The 19,414-nt window shown below is 39.5% G+C and overlaps 1 protein-coding gene and 1 long non-coding RNA gene across 2 annotated transcripts in view; one reads left to right on the top strand and one right to left on the bottom strand.

The window, feature by feature from the left end:
* adam12b (ADAM metallopeptidase domain 12b) overlaps positions 1–19,414 on the bottom strand; it is a 107,613-nt gene that overhangs the window by 86,273 nt on the left and 1,926 nt on the right. The window lies entirely within an intron of this gene.
* LOC311072324 lies at positions 9,028–9,873 on the top strand. The gene is made up of 2 exons (XR_014603998.1): positions 9,028–9,198; positions 9,327–9,873. It is a non-coding gene; the product is annotated as an uncharacterized lncRNA (long non-coding RNA).

Here is a 19,414-nt window from a genome sequence, read left to right as displayed (position 1 = left end):
ATCTATATTGAATCGAAATTAATTGTGTCAATCAATACCCAGCCTTACCATTCAGTACCACAGTACCACTATGGCATAGTACTTTTGGTAAAGGTCAGAACAAAGATACTCAAATCCTAGAACAAAATGACATGATCACAAAATCATTGCAATGGGACACTATAGGAACCAAACAGCTCCTAAATACACATACGAAGTGGACTAGTATGCCATGGTTAGAGATTAATAGAGAAAATACTCAATGAGAAACTTGTCAGCTCATAACACATATTCCGTCTGTTGGGCTCAAATGGGCTCATAGCTCTCTGCTGCTGGTTTCTCAGACACCCATTATTACCCACGATTCAGCATTCTGAGGGAGACAGGAAGTGGCAATGTCAGTCCCCAGCCTACAGCCCCAGACCTAATTTCCTTTCTGTCGCTGTCATTTACCCTTCCCTCTCCTTCTGCTGTTTTTATCCAAGGATTCAATTTAGGAATAAGCTTTGCACACTTGCATAAAACTGGCATTTGTGTGTAATCAGGAAAAGAGTAATAAATCGTCATGATTTTTACCTATTCATGCATGCAAGAAATAAACTAAACATACACATGGATAGATAATATACAGTAAGTAATTTTACATCAATTAATTAATATTACACCAAATTACCTAATCAATATTACACCAAATCACCTAATAAATATTACACATAAAACTACCTTTGAAAAAATGGCAGTAACACATTACAGTAATGCTATCGGATAATAAAACCATGTACTTTAAAATATGCAGTAGAACTGAAAAGTGGCCAATATTCATGTGCTATTTATTTTCATGGTATTGAAGGGACTTCAAAAATAATACCTCTCATCATAATGCAAAACAGTCACAAGCCACATCAGCAAAATCACCAGAGCTCAAGGCATTTCATTGTCACCGGTATTCACACACCAGCCTTCCGTCAATAACAATATGTTTTTGTACAGTGTCTAGCTGTGGTTAAAGCTCTCCCTGCATGTAAGCAGAGCACATCAGCCGGGTTCAGGAAGTAAACATCCTATTTACTTTCTTCACACAAACTGGTTAATAACAATAAACTTCTCAAGACAACCATGATCTCTGAAGTTATTAATCAATATGCTTCTGTTGTCATTCAATATTATTTAAGTTTCATTAAAAGAATTGTATAATAAAGTAGTCTTCTTACAATCTCAAACAAATATAGTTTTATATTGTTATTGTTTTTTATTTGATTCCATCATTTATATACTGAATCATGGGCTGCATAGTTCATTGTCTAGCATTGTTTGCTTTTTAAATCTATTTTTTTGCTTCAAAACAAAGTGTACTGTCTTCATTCATCTCAGGGCTGGTTAGTTTGGTTTATGGCTTTTTTAAAATAATGGGGAAAATTCTTCCGGAACCAAGGCTGCTGAAAAAGTGGACGGTCATTGTTGCACTCTATATGCGTACATCCCTGCTTAGTGATATTAATAAAGTAGCTAGACAACACCCAGACAGTAGGACTGCATGATTAATCATATTTTAATCGTGATAATGATTTCTGCTTCTCTCGATTAATTAAAAATAATCATCACAATATTTCCCCCGCTGATTATTTGTCCTGAAATATATATTTTTTTATTTCGACATTTCCGTTCTCTTGCATTGGTAACACGCCTCCACTATTATTCCTTCAGAATGTAGATGCGTGTACCTTGAGCTTTTCCTTTCCTTCACATCCATATCACGTTCAAGCTATTTGAAGCCAGGGCTGATGACTTGACCAGATTTATTAGTCTAGTGTCAGCGTGAAAACCCCAGAGAATGTGTGTGTGGGCTTACGCGCATGCGCATACGGATGTGTTTTATTGAACATAATGAAATTCCATTGAGGCTTCTAACTAAATACAGCACTGATAGCAGCAGGCCAAACAATTCTTCAGGTCACAATATAAAGAAGCTTGAGTGCTTTATAGATGTTCTGTTGGATCAGTTTGGGGCCAAAGAGAGGAAATAAAGCAAATATTTGAGGTATAATAAAAAACACCATAAATGCATAAATTAAATGCTGCTCAGTAATTATTTATCTAACATTTTCGGTTATATTCGCTTTATTGATACAAAGCCCAATTTATGTTTTAAACAGACCACAAAGGAAAAGTCCAAGTTTTTTTGCAGCTTTTATGTGGGAATTTTAATGACGTGTGGGAACCACTGCACATGTTTGTAATGGTGTAAACTTTCTGTGAAATTCACGGAAATTGACAGGCATGATTATTCGCACATGCTCCGGTCAGATTTTACATCCATGGTTTTGATCACAGAGGAGTGATCATTTTTAAGTGAACTTTTTCCAGTAGATGTTTAAACTTCTACTTGGGTAGAAGTACAAAAGTTGTACTTACTTACCTATTTTATTTGATTATTTTTGCAATTTGACATATACCATAGCCCAGCTCAAAATGCCTATTTAATGAGACAGGGGTCTAATGTACCAGTCACACAATGGATAGAGCTTAAATAGGTAAATGCTGTGTCCAACCTTATTATTATGAATCATTATATTTACATTTATGCATTTGGCAGACGCTTTTATCCAAAGCGAATTACATTGCATTTCAGGGTACACATTTTACATTCTTATCAGTTATTGCTTTCCCTGGGAATCGAACCCATGACCTTGGCGTTGCAAGTGACAACACTCTACTGTTTGAGCTACTAATGAAAGCTTATTAGCAGTTAGCACTTCTTGAGTCATTGTGAATCATACAAGACCAAAGAACTGATCTGTTAACTTTAGACTCAAATCTGACAGAATTATTGGATCTGTGAGCCATTAACTGCAGCAATTGGTTCATATTCACAGAAATAATCATTTCTGTCATTAAAGAATCATTAGATGTGTGAACCTGTTCAACTGATTCATTGAAATTCAAACAAGTTCAGATAATTTGAACTTTTTTCAAATGCAAATGACCAGATTTGCATAATTCCTTTAGCAAATCAAGCGATTAAAGAATACAAAGCAACCAGCGATCACAGTTCAGTCATACTGAAAATGCTAGCGGACACCTGTCAGCAGTCACTTTTAAAGTATCTCATATTCAGAATCAGTAATGAGGACTTTCTTCTACCACTAGGCAGACAAGTTAATGATAAGTTTCTTGTTTGCAGCGTCTTCAGGTTTCTGAGTGGATGAGATGAATACATTAGTACTCTCCTAACAGCTTGGAAAAGCACCGTCAGCACTTTGAGAGTCAGCAACTGAAACAGGACGAGAGGTGAGAGATTGAAAGAGGAAAGTGCGATAGTGAGCGGAGAGAACTGGAGATTAAGAGGGTGTGTGTCAGTTCGAGAGAGAGTGAGTGTGTTGGTAAATGGCTAATGCGGGTGTGATAGTGTGAATGAAGGGAGATTACTGACTGAGAGAATCTATAGACTTTGTGACCTTGCTATAATAATCTCTCTCTCTCACTCTGTCATTCTCTCGCTCACTGAGCTCACTGCTATTGATGTGTAGCTACAGATTATGAATTTGAGGCTCAGTGACGAGGGAAGAAATGAGAGAGTTTGGAAGATTGACAGCTTAAATGGTTGAGGCTGACTATGAGTGACATCTTATGATATTAGACTCTTTAAACAGTGGCCCTTTATGGTTAAGGACTTCTGATGTTCATTTATCCTGGGGAACATATATTCATCTCCAAACATTGGTTTTCTATTTTAATCAATTAATATACTACTGGATTCATATCCAAATTTAAAAATAAAATAAGGAATGAAGGAAAAGAGGGAACATTTATCTCAGATAATTAATAAAGGTCTCATTTAAAAATGTGGATGGATGGATGGACGGACGGACGGACCGACAATAATTTCCTAAATTTCTAAATATTCCTAAAGGACTTCCATTTCATTAAATCACCTTATGAACATAAATGCACATTATTCTCCAATCAAGGTCCATATTCTCGTTAAACCTAGCGTTTTTACATGCACCAGAGTTTCAGCTATTGGAATATAAATACAGTGATCATACTTTAAGCTCCATCCACACACAAAATAGAATAAGCATATTTCAAGCCAATACATCAACATATCTCATCTTTGGGGTGGGGGAACGGATTTCGACAGCTGAACTATTTGCCGTCGGATTCTGTTCCTCCTATGTTGCTTCCACAATGAGGTTCTAATATTTATCACATTGCAGATAATTACCAGACCCAATAGCCTAGTGGTCAGTGCACTTTGCACTGACATACATTGTATTTCAGTTTATTGCGACCCAAGTTCAAGTCCTGGGTCGTCAAACTTTTTTGATACTATACTGTAATAATAAAAGGCAAAAAAAGATATTCTTTAAACTGATGCAAGTTAAGCTCCATCCACACACAGAATAGAATAAGCATATTTTAAGCTGATACATCAACATCTCTCATCATTGAGGTGGGGGAACGGATTTCGACAGCTGAACTATTTGCCGTCGGATTCTGTTCCCCCTATGTTTCTTACACAATAAGGTTCTAATATTTATCACATTGCAGCAAATTACTACCCTCAATAGCCTAGTGGTCAGTGCCCTGACAATTTTTTTTTTTTAGCTTTGGGCGACACGAGTTCAAGTCCCGGGTCGTCGAACTTTCTTGATACTATACTGTCCTATCATAATAAAAAGCAAAAAAATAAAAATTCTTTAAACTGATGCAAGTTAAGCTCCATCCACACACAAAATAGAATCAGCATTTTTTAAGTCATTACATTAACACCTCTCATAAGGGGAGTGGGGGAACGGATTCCGACAGCTGTTTTTTTTGCCGTCGGATTCTGTTCCCCCCATATTTCTGATACACTGAGGTTCTAGGCTAATATTTATCAAATTGATGCTGTTTAAATAAACAAAGATGTTATTTCCCCCCTATTTTGATCTGCCATCTATTACACTGTTGACTTTCGCCCTTCTGTATTTTTCGATTCATGAACTCGCTTCTCTTAAGGGTTGTGAATCTCTTCATCTAACTTTTTTATTATAATTTTAATCATCTCAGAATTAGTTTCTTATGGACAAACACAAATATAAATCCGCTATATTGCTAAAAGTACTGCGACACCCCTCTAAATCATTGAATTCAGGTGTTCCAATCACTTCCATGGCCACGGTTGTATAAAATCAAGCACCTAGGCATGCAGACTGCTTCTACAAACATTTGTGAAATAATGGGTCGCTCTGAATTCAAGCGTGGTACCGTGATAGGTTGCCACCTGTGCAATAAGTCCATTTGTGAAATTTCCTCACTACTAAATATTCAACTGTATAGTCAACTGTTAGTGGTATTATAACAAAGTGGAAGCAATTGGGAACAACAGCAACTCGGCCGCGAAGTGGTAGGGCACGTAAAATCACAGAGCGGGGTCAGCACATGCTGAGGAGCACAGTGCTCAAAAGTCGCCAACTTTCTGCAGAGTCAATAGCTACAGACCTCCAAACTTCGTGTGGCCTTCAGATTAGCTCAAGAACGGATGAGAGAATGAGAGTAGAGAGAATGGGTTTCCATGGCCGAGCAGCTGCATCCAAGCCTTACATCACCAAGTGCAATGCAAAGCGTCGAATGCAGTGGTGTAAAGCACGCCGCCACTGGACTATAGAGCAGTGGAGACGTGTTCCCTGGAGTGACGAATCACTCCTCTCTGTCTGGCAATCCGATGGACAAGTCTGGGATTGGCAGTTGCCAGGAGAACGGTACTTGCCTGACTGCATTGTGCCAAGTGTAAAGTTTGGTGGAGGGGGGATTATGGTGTGGGGTTGTTTTTCAGGGGTTGGGCTTGGCCCCTTAGTTCCAGTGAAAGGAACTCTTAATGCTTCAGCATACCAAGACATTTTGGACAATTTCATGCTCCCAACTTTGTGGGAACAGTTTGGGGATGGCCCCTTCCTTTTCCAACATGACTGCGCACCAGTGCACAAAGCAAGGTCCATAAAGACATGGATGAGCAAGTTTGGTGTGGAGGAACTTGACTGGCCTGCACAGAGTCCTGACCTCAACCCGATAGAACACCTTTGGGATGAATTAGAGCGGAGACTGCGAGCCAGGCCTTCTCATCCAACCTGACCTCACAAATGCGCTTCTAGAAGAATGGTCAAAAATTCCCATAAACACACTCCTAAACCTTGTGGAAAGCCTTCCCAGAAGAGTTGAAGCTGTTATAGCTAACATCCAAAATGGATCAGGAATGGGATCTGCATGTAAAGGCAGACGTCCCAAAACGTCTGGTAATATAATGTAAATATTCTGTTACATCAGATGTTGAAAACAAGATGCTTGCATGACTTGCATTGATAAATAATCAAAATATAACCAATTTCTGACCCGTATGGTAATATTGTTGTGCTTGTTAACATGTTCACTTGTTAATTAATTCAGTTAGTCCCAAAGTTATTTACACTTTCATTACTAAAAATCAAGTAATGTATGCTGGTGTTCATGAATAAGCACAAAAAAATGCTGCATGCTTTTCATTTGGTGCGCTTTAAAAATGTTCTTTTAAATGTTCTTATTTAAAGTAGAATCAACCAGACTACAATGTAAAGAATATTTTGTATCAAAATTGTTTTAACTAAATATATATTCCTGAATAAATATCTGCACAAATGCAACACATTCACAAATACATGTAAATAAAGTAAATTTTGAAGACATTTTGACGACATGTTTGGCGAAAACCATACACACACAATGACAGCGAAAGACTAATGAGTGCAAAGAGCTCAGACCCGTACACCACCTGACTGCACAAACTGAGCACTATTGTCTGAGCCACAATCAACAACTGGGCTTTTCTGCCAATCAGTGAATGACAGTGTGTTTGTTTGTCTGTCTGTCTGTCTGTGTGTCTGTGTGTGTCTTTAGGGAGGTGTTGAGCTCTGGATCAATGCAGAGAACAACAGGGGTCCATTCAACATTCAGAAACTCAGACACAGTGAAAGTGGTTTCAGTAGACTACAGTGTCTTATACTATAACACTTAAAATTTTGAAATGAACATTAGAATTAATGCATCTGCTTTACATCAATCCACAAGAGATTTTGCAATAAGTCCTTTTTGATCATCCTGAACGTGTGTGTGCAATGAGGATGATTGGCTTATGTGTGTGATAGTGTGTGTCACTCTCCAGAAGGTTAAAGCCAGACCCCTCCCATGCAGAATGGATTGGTCATGGAGGACAGGGCCACTGTGAAGTGGCTGCTGGGACAAATCTGAATCCTTTTAAACAGAAACACAAACACACACATGGTCCAGAATCAAGTGGGTGCAGTAAAAACGTGTCAACATTTGGTGATCACTCCACCCTTCAACACAAAGCATTATCCCAAAAACTCCACAGAAGTGTCTCTACCTATCTCTTTCTCACATGAAAAACAAACATACACAGGAAGGGAACTGTAGATTTCAACGGAAATTCCCACCAGATTCACCACTATTTTATCAATGCGTTCCTCTTTCTCTGTCAGAGTTTACTACAGGGGTGGTCACACTAGACTTCCATTGATTTCCATTCATACGCATGCGAATGTGGGAGAAAGGAAACACAAGCTCATGCAAATTTTGCTGTATTCCAAAGCTCATGTCTGGTGAAGACTGGCCTGCGAATTATCACTTGACGATGTCGATGTATAACTAACAGAACTTAAAATTTGCAGGATTGCAACATAGCAGTAAAGTGTATTAGATTGTATATTTTTTCATTTTAGATGTATTATACCGGTATGCTAAATTATGTTTTTTTTTTAAATAAGCCACAGAGTGCGACATCATATTATAACCACTGCAGTGTCCATAGAAATTTTGTGTGCTCAAACTCTAGAGAGAGCGCATCTTAAGAATGAGTTGTGCCCACTGCATTTGACTAACCCCAGAGCAAGACATCAAAGAATAGTTATACATCATCTCACCATAGGCCCCGCCCACTCGCACTTGAGTCTGTTGACAACAGTACAAATGAAAGAGTGAATGAATGTTTGCTTTGATGCGTCCAGTTTAAACAGCTTGTTTGCATCTCAGTACAGACTTCAGAGGGATCCCAGCTTCGGAAACAAGTGGATGGTTTATTTTAATCGCATTGGACATTGGACATTGACATTTTGTTTTATTAGAATGCCAACCAAAATAATTCCAAACAAAGCATTACTTAATAAATCTGCCTTTCTGAACAAATGGTTTGAGTGAGTGATTCAATAATCAATTCAAAAAGATAGTGACTGCATCCAAATATACCTATAGTAGGTGAAAAAAATTATGCAAAATCATGAGTAGCATGTCCAAATTCACCGTATTCATTAAACAGTAGGCAAGCCAAGAATGACCCAGGTGACCAACCACTTCCAGGAAGATCTGAAGTGTGCATCCAATGGTCACTTTACTGTCCCTTTTAGCCATTGGTGAGGATATGTGAAAGGCAGAGAAGAAAAGACAAAACGATCCGCATTACATTCATACTACACACATTCATTCATTCTATATAGAACATACTTTTTAACAATTGCGAAATAATTAAAAGAAGTACCTATTCAGAGAGCATGCGATATCAGACGCAACCAGTCACTTTGTTTCTGATTGAATCAGCCATTTTGAATGAATGAGTGAATGAATGAATGACTCACTTATTAAAATCACTTAACCATGATCAATAATATTTGGGATTTCGATTAGAATTTTAGACTACTTGATCAGCAATTCCACCCACTTTGGCAGATTATAAGGATTTTAGCCATGGATGAACACATTATAAACTACTAACACACATACACGTGTAACCCAGTGTAATAATTTACAAGGTTTTTTTATATACATGTTTATATTTCATGTGCATTCTATAAATGTATATGGTTGTGAATAAGTTCTATGTTAATTAAGTTGATATTTATTATTTTTATTATTTTTGTATTTTGATATTTCTATTGTTTATCCAATCGAATTCACTTGTCCATGTTGGGTGTCCAATCAATGCTCTAGATTAAGGTGAAGGGGGCGGGAAGAATTGAGGGCAAAGTTGAACGAGGAAGAATTGGGAGAGCACGAGAGAGAAGAGCGTGCGCTCATCTGGTGTGATATTGTTTCACAAAATATATAGTATAACTAATACTATAATGTGTTTCAATAGTTAATGTAGTTAGTGTGTTGTCAAAACGAGAACAGAAACTTATACTACAGAGACGGGTAAGAATTATTTCTCCACAAAATATTTCTGGTTGTAGTTATTCCAGCCTCCATTTACTAATACAGCGAATGGACTATTTAAAGAGACTGAACCGTGTCTATCTTGCTCGGATGGATTGTGTGTTTAGTTGGCGAGTCGTCAGCATGAGGATTCGTGGCAGTTTCAGATGAGGATGAGTCCAGATGACTTGAGTTAACGTGAGTGCTCGGAATTCCTGTGGCCTTATAAGGAAATCGCCGCGATCGTGGGGTTGACGGACATCTAACGTCGTGAGGTGAAACACGCTCTTCTGATTGGGGATATTAAGGTATTTTTTTTGTTTGTTGCTCATTGTTGAGTGAAGCGGTCTTTTGTTGGTTTGTTGACCACAACGTACCCCAGCATCAAACAGGCCTGCAACGTGACAATGAAAGACTTACCGATTGAAGGTTAAGTGTGAGCTCATATTGCCGGCTTAGTATTTGGTTAAAGAGTATTTTGAATTTGAGAGAGTTTGGGGACTCAAGTTTGAAGTATACCCAAAAAGAGGGAAACAAATAACTATTTACAAAATTGTGAATATGTGAAATGTGTATTTGATTTATTTTTTTTGATTCATCTCTGTGAATTGTTGAAATTCCTGAAACTTGATCCTTTTACATTTTTTTCAGTAAATTGTTATTTAACTTACAGTATACTTGAGTGTTTTCAATTTATTATTATTTGAGGTAACATAAGGGATATAAATATACATTGAGATTTATTTATTTTTGGTTAAACAATTACTTTATTAACAGAAGTTAAATTCTAAAATCCTAATTCATAATTGTTTATGTGATTTTTATTTTAAAGTTTAAGGGACCCAAGGAGTTAAGTAACAAACACAGTTACACAGAATAAGTTGAAGTGAGTAAATAGGCACACATAGCTCACAATAGTTGATAAAACAAAGTTTATTCATACGAACTCAGAGCGCTCCATTATCTAACCATGTAGGAAAGGGTTGAAAGCGCTACATAAATTGGAGGCACCGCTGGGATCCTTGTGTGTCCCGTTACAGTTGTGTGCTGTAAAAGAAGAAACAAAAGTAAGTCTCAGTGATCATCTAGCTAGCACAGAGTGACCATGACTGCTTATTCTATATATCCTGGGCTGGTGGATGAGCTTAAAGGATGGTGTCGAGGAGAAATGCTTAATGAAGCACATGCGCTGATGGTCATTGTCCCTGAAGAAGTAGATATTTCTCAAATTGAAGACACCCTCCAATCTGTTAAATGTCTGGGGCGAGTGCGTGTGAGAGGACGCATGTACAACAGCAAACTGGATAGTTTGACTGTTTTATGCGAATGCAAAGAAGTTGTAGACCCTTCTAAAGTCCCTCCTGACATACTTCCCACAGGTGGAATGGTAGCCTGGCCGATTGTCATGGTGACACGAAGTCCAGTTTCACCAAGTGCTCCTTCTAGTGCAGAGCAGAATGATTCATCTACCGCTGTGGATGATAGCAATGTTCAGGAGTTGTTGGGCGCACACGATGGCTCGGCTGAGTCCATTATTCGTGCCGTGGGGGATCTGCTAGCTAAAATAGAAAAACCAGTGAGCGATAGCAGCAGTTATCGCCGCCTCCGTGTTTTTTCTGGGACTGTGCCAACTCCTGCCGGAGAAGAGCCTTTAGAACATTGGTTAGAGCAAGCGCGTCTCATGGTAGAAGAAAGCGATTGCTCAGACAAAGAAAAAAGACGTCGGATTATGGAGAGTCTACGAGGTCCAGCCTTAGCAATAATAAAAGCTGCTCGTGTAACCACTGCTGATCTCAAGCCAGAACAATGTTTAGAGGCTATTGAAAGTGCCTTTGGTTCTGCTGAATCAGGGGAAGAGCTTTATATTGCTTTTCGTTTGATGCAGCAACAGCCCAGTGAAAAACTGTCAGACTTTCTTAAAAGGTTGGAACAGGCGTTGACCAAAGTCATACAGCGAGGTGGTCTGTCGGTTGCCGCTGCAAACCGTGCAAGAGTGGAACAGTTACTTCGAGGAGCAGTTGCTGCTGATTTTATGTTGGTTAATCTCAAGTTGAGGGAAAGGAAGGAAAATCCTCCATCCTTTTTGGAGCTTTTGAGTGAGATTCGCAGTGAGGAAGAATATGAGGCGTCTAGGGCTAAGCTAAACTCCACTGTGCATAAAATCCATGCTAAAGCAGAGGCAGACAATAAGCAGACAGAAATTCAGACTTTAAAAACTGAGTTGAAGGAACTGAAAGCTATGTTCGCTTCTATGGCAGCCACCCCTCATGGAGGTGTGAAAGAAGAGGCGTCTGCTGGTCCAGTAATGAAAGCTACAACCTTAGAAAGTTGCCCCGACCCTGAAGTGACTGCACTAAAAAAACAGGTCAAAAGATTGCAGCAGAAAGTTCAAAGTAAAAAGCCCATTGCCTCTGTCGCCTCCTTGCCTGTGGAGACTTCTAGAAATTTCACTGGTACATATAAGCCGACCACGTACAGTGATCCAGATGAATATTACTGCTACCGCTGTGGAGAAAGTGGACACTTCGCCGCAAAATGCAGAAATGCTGAAAACCAAGCAAAAGTTGTTCGAAGATTAATCCAGTCGCTGAAAAAAGCCAAAAGTAGAGACTCGCATTCACTTGAGGCAAAAGACAGTACAACCAACTGTTCAGTAAAGAGGAGTGCTGTAGACATACAAAAACAAAGGCACCTTCCAGAAGGTTTGGTTGGTCCAACGTCTGTTGTTCAGATAAAGGTAAATGGACATGAATGTGATTCCTTATTAGACAGTGGTTCACAAGTAACCATCATCTTCGAAGCATGGTACAAGCAGCATCTGTCTGATGTTCCCATTCACCCTGTCACAGGTTTGGCCATTTGGGGTTTAAGTGAGTCTAGCTACCCTTACTTGGGTTACGTGATGGTAGATATTGAGTTCCCTGCCAAAATCACAGGAACCAAGGAAACCCTTTCAGTCTTGGCCTTAATCTGCCCAGGACCGTGTAGTCCAGATCAAACACCAGTTATTTTGGGTACCAATGCTAACCTTTTCAAGCGCTTGGCTCGTTTGTGTAGAGAAAGTACTGGAATGGACATTGCACAGACCTTGGGCATAAATGTAGGTTCAGTTTCCGAAGAATTGTCATGTGATCCTGCTAAGATCTCTGTTGAAGATGGAGTGGGCAGTGTACGGTGGCTTGGTCCTGGCCCCTTGTCCTTGTCCCCAGGAGGGGATTGCGTGGCGATCTGTGGGGTAGAGTTAAATGAACCATTAGGAGAAGAGGTTCTGTTGGTAGAGGCTTCTCCAGAGGCCACTCTGCCAGTTGGAGTGTTACTGCAGCCCATGGTAGTGTCACATTCTGAAATGGATGTCCACCATTTTCCAGTACTGATGCACAATGAATCCCTGAAGGATACAGTGATTCCAGTAGGAACAGTGGTTGGTCATTTACATCCAGCAGATCCAGTAGCATCCGCCCCAAAGACAGGAGAGTTCGATACAAACCTTATTAACTTTGGAGATTCCCCAATTCCTGAGACATGGAAGCAGAGGCTAAGGCAGGCATTGTTGGAAAGAGCTAATGTGTTTTCGCTTCACGAGTGGGATGTGGGTTTGGCGAAAGGAGTGGAACACCATATTCGGCTATCCGATTCTAGGCCCTTTCGTGAGCGCTCTAGGCGCTTGGCTCCTGCAGATATCGATGATGTTCGAAGACACATTCAGGAGCTTATGAAATCCGGCATCATCAAGGAATCACGAAGCCCCTACGCCTCCCCTATAGTTATCGCCCGAAAGAAAAATGGAAGCGTAAGAATGTGCATCGACTATCGCACACTTAATGCTCGAACAGTGCCTGACCAGTATACTACTCCGCGCATTGACGATGCATTAGACTGTTTATCAGGGAGTAGATGGTTTTCCGTCCTTGACCTCAGAAGTGGCTATTACCAAATAGCTATGTCTGAAGAGGATAAGGAAAAAACTGCCTTTATATGCCCCTTAGGATTCTATCAATTCGAGCGTATGCCACAGGGCATTACTGGGGCACCGGCGACTTTCCAACGTTTGATGGAAAAAGCTGTCGGGGATATGAACCTGCTTCAAGTTCTTGTATACCTGGATGACCTGATTGTCTTTGGGAAGTCATTGGAAGAGCACGAAGAAAGACTTCTGAAGGTCCTGGACAGACTAGAAGAAGTGGGACTGAAAGTGTCATTGGACAAATGCCAATTCTGCCAGACCAAAGTCAAGTATGTTGGACATATAGTATCTGCCGAAGGCGTTGCAACAGATCCTGATAAGGTCAAGGCAGTCAGCACATGGCCACAACCTACCGACCTTAAGTCCTTGAGATCTTTTCTTGGCTTCTGCGGATATTACCGTAGGTTCATAGCCAACTACGCTGCAATTGTCCGACCCCTTACTGAGCTCACGAAAGGTTATGCCCCTACCCAGCGAGGTAAAAAGTGGGAAAAAGATCGATCTAAGGCTTACCTGAAAGAGTCTGAGCCCTTCGGAGACAGATGGAACCAGTCATGCACCGATGCCTGTAAGCAGATCATTCAGTGTCTAACTAATGCCCCAGTCCTAGCGTTTGCAGACCCCTACAAACCCTACATTTTGCATGTAGATGCCAGTCTAAAAGGGCTAGGTGCTGTATTATATCAGGAGCATTCATCTGGTCTGCAGCCTGTGGCATTTGCTAGTAGAAAACTGAGTAATTCAGAGCAGAAATATCCTATTCACCAGTTGGAATTTCTTGCCTTGAAATGGGCGGTCGTGGATAAATTCCACGATTATCTATATGGAGCGAGATTCACCGTACGTACGGATAATAATCCACTTACGTACGTTCTTACCACGGCTAAACTTAGTGCCACTGGACATCGTTGGCTGGCTGCGCTATCCACATACGACTTTGATGTGTTGTACCGACCAGGCAAGAACAATATTGATGCAGATTTGCTGTCCCGTAATCTGGTAGATGAGGAAAAATCAGAGGGTTGGCAAAGCATCTCTGAGACCGATGTAAGGGCTATATGCCAGGAAGTTCATGTTGACTTAAAGCTCAACAAGTCACCTAGGTATGTAGAGCAACTAGCAGCCTCACCTGAGTGTATTCCTGATGCGTATGCTTTCCCTGTTCAACTGGAATGTGACTTCTTGGAGCAGAAATCCATAGCTGATTTGGCAAGAGCCCAAAAGAATGATGTTGTCCTGAGGAAAGTAATTGAAGCTTTGAAGCAAGGGACGTGGCCTACTGAAGTGAAGGTGAATTCTGAGTTGTGGCTCATGAAACGTGAGGAGAATAGGCTTCTAATTAAAGAAGGTTTGCTTTTCCGAAATAGTAAAACACCCTCTGGAGAAGAAGTTTCCCAACTTGTCTTGCCTGCTGAATTCAGGGAGGATGTGTGCAGATTGTTGCACGATGACATGGGTCATCTGGGCATAGAAAGAACCACCGATCTTATCAGGAGTAGATTCTACTGGCCCAAAATGGCTTGCGAGGTGGAACAATACATCAAGAACTGTGGAGAGTGTATTACTCGCAAAACACCATGCAGTAAAGCAGCGCCTCTACACCAAATTACTAGCAATGGACCAATGGATCTGGTCTGCATAGATTTTCTCTCACTTGAGCCTGACTCAAAAGGAATAAGTAACATCTTGGTAGTCACCGATCATTTTACACGGTACGCCCAGGCGTTTCCCTCAAGGAATCAGACAGCTCGCACTGTAGCCAAGATCTTAGTGGACAAGTATTTTGTGCATTATGGCTTACCTGGGAGGATCCATTCAGACCAAGGGCGAGACTTTGAGAGTCATTTAATCAAAGAGCTCTTGCTACTCTTGGGGATTCGCAAATCACGTACCACTCCATATCACCCTCAAGGTGACGCTCAGCCTGAGAGATTTAATCGGACCTTGCTCTCGATGTTGGGAACCTTGGGACATGAGAAAAAACGTCAGTGGAGTCAGCATGTGGGGTATCTGGTTCATGCCTATAACAGCACAAAAAGTGATGCTACAGGGTACTCTCCCTATTACCTAATGTTTGGAAGGGAAGCGAGACTCCCGGTTGATCTTTGTTTTCAAACGTCTGCTGATGGAACAGAAGAAAGACAGCATTCTCAGTATGTTGCCAAGCTGAAAAGAGATCTAAAAGAAGCTTATCAACTAGCCTCAGAAGCTTCCAACAAAGTGCACCAACGAAACAAGAGAGCCTATGACAGCAGAGTTAGATTCCAGGTCTTGGACATTGGTGATAGAGTATTGTTGAAAAATCTGGGACTGAGAGGAAAAAACAAACTTCAGAGTCGATGGAGTTCTTTGCCTTATGTTGTGGTTGACAAAATGCCCAACTTACCAGTGTATAAGGTGAAACCTGAACATGGTAGAGGAGTAAAAACCATCCATCGAGATCACCTCTTACCCATTGGACAGTCTGTGAGAATGCTGGAGAGTCCAGGATATGCATCACCTGAAAAGGCAAGAAAACATTCAAACTCAAACCAAACACACAAAAAAGTGCTAAAAGAAACCCAAAACCACTTACCTGAGATGACAGAATCCTCAGAGTCAGAGTGTGAAAGGTTTAATGTGCCTTACCAGAAGTATGTGCACAAGTTGTTGAAAAATAAGATGACAAGAGACAGATCTCCGGATAGTAATGCAAATGAGCAAGTAGCTGGTGATACTGATCAGGAGGAAAGTGATCAGGCTGAGGAAGAGTGCACTGACGACGACATTGTTGGTGAATCAGAATCAGACTCAGAAGTTGAACCCGACACTGTGACTATCTCTGAAAGGAAGTGTCCAAGATCAAAAGCGGTTATGCCTTCTAGTCAGAGATCCCATAGTAAGAGACCTGTGAAGCCTGTTATAAGACTGACTTATGACGAACCAGGAAGAAGTAGTGACCACCCAATTGAAATAGTCCATAGAGGGGTCATTATTAAACTAGGCCAGAGTTAAAATAACTAAATGAACAACGAGGTATAGACCGTAAAGTTTTGATTTAAATGTCTGATGAGGACATTCAGACAATTAGAAAGGGGAGGGTGTAACCCAGTGTAATAATTTACAAGGTTTTTTTATATACATGTTTATATTTCATGTGCATTCTATAAATGTATATGGTTGTGAATAAGTTCTATGTTAATTAAGTTGATATTTATTATTTTTATTATTTTTGTATTTTGATATTTCTATTGTTTATCCAATCGAATTCACTTGTCCATGTTGGGTGTCCAATCAATGCTCTAGATTAAGGTGAAGGGGGCGGGAAGAATTGAGGGCAAAGTTGAACGAGGAAGAATTGGGAGAGCACGAGAGAGAAGAGCGTGCGCTCATCTGGTGTGATATTGTTTCACAAAATATATAGTATAACTAATACTATAATGTGTTTCAATAGTTAATGTAGTTAGTGTGTTGTCAAAACGAGAACAGAAACTTATACTACAGAGACGGGTAAGAATTATTTCTCCACAAAATATTTCTGGTTGTAGTTATTCCAGCCTCCATTTACTAATACAGCGAATGGACTATTTAAAGAGACTGAACCGTGTCTATCTTGCTCGGATGGATTGTGTGTTTAGTTGGCGAGTCGTCAGCATGAGGATTCGTGGCAGTTTCAGATGAGGATGAGTCCAGATGACTTGAGTTAACGTGAGTGCTCGGAATTCCTGTGGCCTTATAAGGAAATCGCCGCGATCGTGGGGTTGACGGACATCTAACGTCGTGAGGTGAAACACGCTCTTCTGATTGGGGATATTAAGGTATTTTTTTTGTTTGTTGCTCATTGTTGAGTGAAGCGGTCTTTTGTTGGTTTGTTGACCACAACGTACCCCAGCATCAAACAGGCCTGCAACGTGACAATGAAAGACTTACCGATTGAAGGTTAAGTGTGAGCTCATATTGCCGGCTTAGTATTTGGTTAAAGAGTATTTTGAATTTGAGAGAGTTTGGGGACTCAAGTTTGAAGTATACCCAAAAAGAGGGAAACAAATAACTATTTACAAAATTGTGAATATGTGAAATGTGTATTTGATTTATTTTTTTTGATTCATCTCTGTGAATTGTTGAAATTCCTGAAACTTGATCCTTTTACATTTTTTTCAGTAAATTGTTATTTAACTTACAGTATACTTGAGTGTTTTCAATTTATTATTATTTGAGGTAACATAAGGGATATAAATATACATTGAGATTTATTTATTTTTGGTTAAACAATTACTTTATTAACAGAAGTTAAATTCTAAAATCCTAATTCATAATTGTTTATGTGATTTTTATTTTAAAGTTTAAGGGACCCAAGGAGTTAAGTAACAAACACAGTTACACAGAATAAGTTGAAGTGAGTAAATAGGCACACATAGCTCACAATAGTTGATAAAACAAAGTTTATTCATACGAACTCAGAGCGCTCCATTATCTAACCATGTAGGAAAGGGTTGAAAGCGCTACACACGCACACACAAACAGTGTCAGAGCACAAGAAACAAATTAGCCATGGATGGATAGTCTCAAATTGCATTTTAATAGCTCTAGGTAATTTTTGCTGTCATGTGTGATACTGTGAAACCATGTCAGCCCTGCTAACTTCAGGAGCTTGTCAACGTTGGGAATGAGGTGCTAACAAGAGGAAATATGAGACAAACACACACACACACACACACACACACACACACACACAAAGCGCAAACTAAGCGCAAAGCCAAAATACTGCCCTCAAAAGGTGCTGTTTCAAGACAGCACCCCTCAGTGGCTGAGACACTTTTATACACACAACTATACACAAAGACACTGTTAATCAAGTAACTTGAAATAAAAAGGCATATGAAAGACATTATAAGACGGTCCTTTTTTTGCATTCTAATTCATTTGCTGTGATCAAACTGAGTTTCAAGAGTCCCCTGCAATCAAAGCTCTGAAACATATTATCATCCTGCCTTTGCTGTAATTACTATCTTTCTGAACACCAGCTTAGAGGAGTACGCTCTAGTGAGAGAGAGAGCAGAGGAGGAGAAAATCTGAGATGTGTAGAACAGATGTGTTGCATAGGAACAATATGATCTGATGAATTAAACGGTGAAACTGACCAGTGAAAGAGAAAACTTAACCTTAACTGACAAACCTTAACAAACTCACACCTTTTACACCAACCATCTGCCACACTGAAATAAATGCAGCACATGTACATGCCAAAAACAAAGCCTATTTTAAACGTAATTCCACTGACCTCATTAAACTAGAGTTCTGACAAGCACAAGTGTTTTGTTGAACACAAAATATATATCACTGGATCAAGTGCACTGTATATAAAGTAGCCAATTTTCACCACCAACATCTATGACTGTAAAGTAAATAATAGTCAGTGCCTTTACATGTATTCTCATAGTACAGTCATAAATACAAGAAAAGTCATTAAGAAATAGTATGCCTTCAGTGTTGTACAATTATTTTAACCTAGTAGCTTTTATTTAAATTCAATTCAATTCAATTAATGTTTATTTGTGTAGCACTTTTCACAATAGATATCATTTCAAAGCAGCTTTACAGAAAATGCATGTTTCTACATTACAATTTAGAGCAATTTGTTATCAGAAGTGACTGTATCCAAGAAATGTACAGTTTTAAGATAATACAAATAATGCAGTTAGCTAAGATCATGTATTCATTTAGGCAGAGACAATGATCGCATTAAAGCAGTTATTACAAGTTGTGATCATAATTATTACAATATCCAGTATAGAAAATGTGCCACCATGTTGATTCTGAGTTGGCATCATCATGGCGTAATCTCTTCACGGGATTATTTAATTATTTTTTGCATTACACTACATTACTTAATTAAATATTATATTATTAACATTTCATTGTACCTTTAGAGTTTTAGAGGTTTAGAGGTCTCATTGTCAATGAGAAGTACCCTCAAAGGTACATCTTTGAGCCCATCGTTTTAGTTATTTATATACAACAACAGGACATCCAGACATGTGTTTAAATGGTCACTGTTGAATGTATCTCCTAAAGCCACATCAAATGTGCACCTCTTCTCTTTCCTTCTATTGTTATTCATTCTCATACACACAAGGTATCTCATTCAGCAACTCTCTTCATGTTTTTTAATGTATTCTTCGCAAACTGACTTAAATCAAACTCTTGCATCCTTTAAACATACAATAAGTGCATGGGTTATAACTTTTAGATTATTATTATTGTCATCATTAT

Source organism: Abramis brama (assembly GCF_963993115.1).
Source record: "Abramis brama genome assembly, chromosome: 21".
In the NCBI taxonomy this organism is placed as follows: Eukaryota; Metazoa; Chordata; class Actinopteri; order Cypriniformes; family Leuciscidae; genus Abramis; species Abramis brama.
The sequence above is the reverse complement of the archived record's forward strand: the minus strand, read 5'-3'. Positions and strand labels throughout refer to the sequence as shown.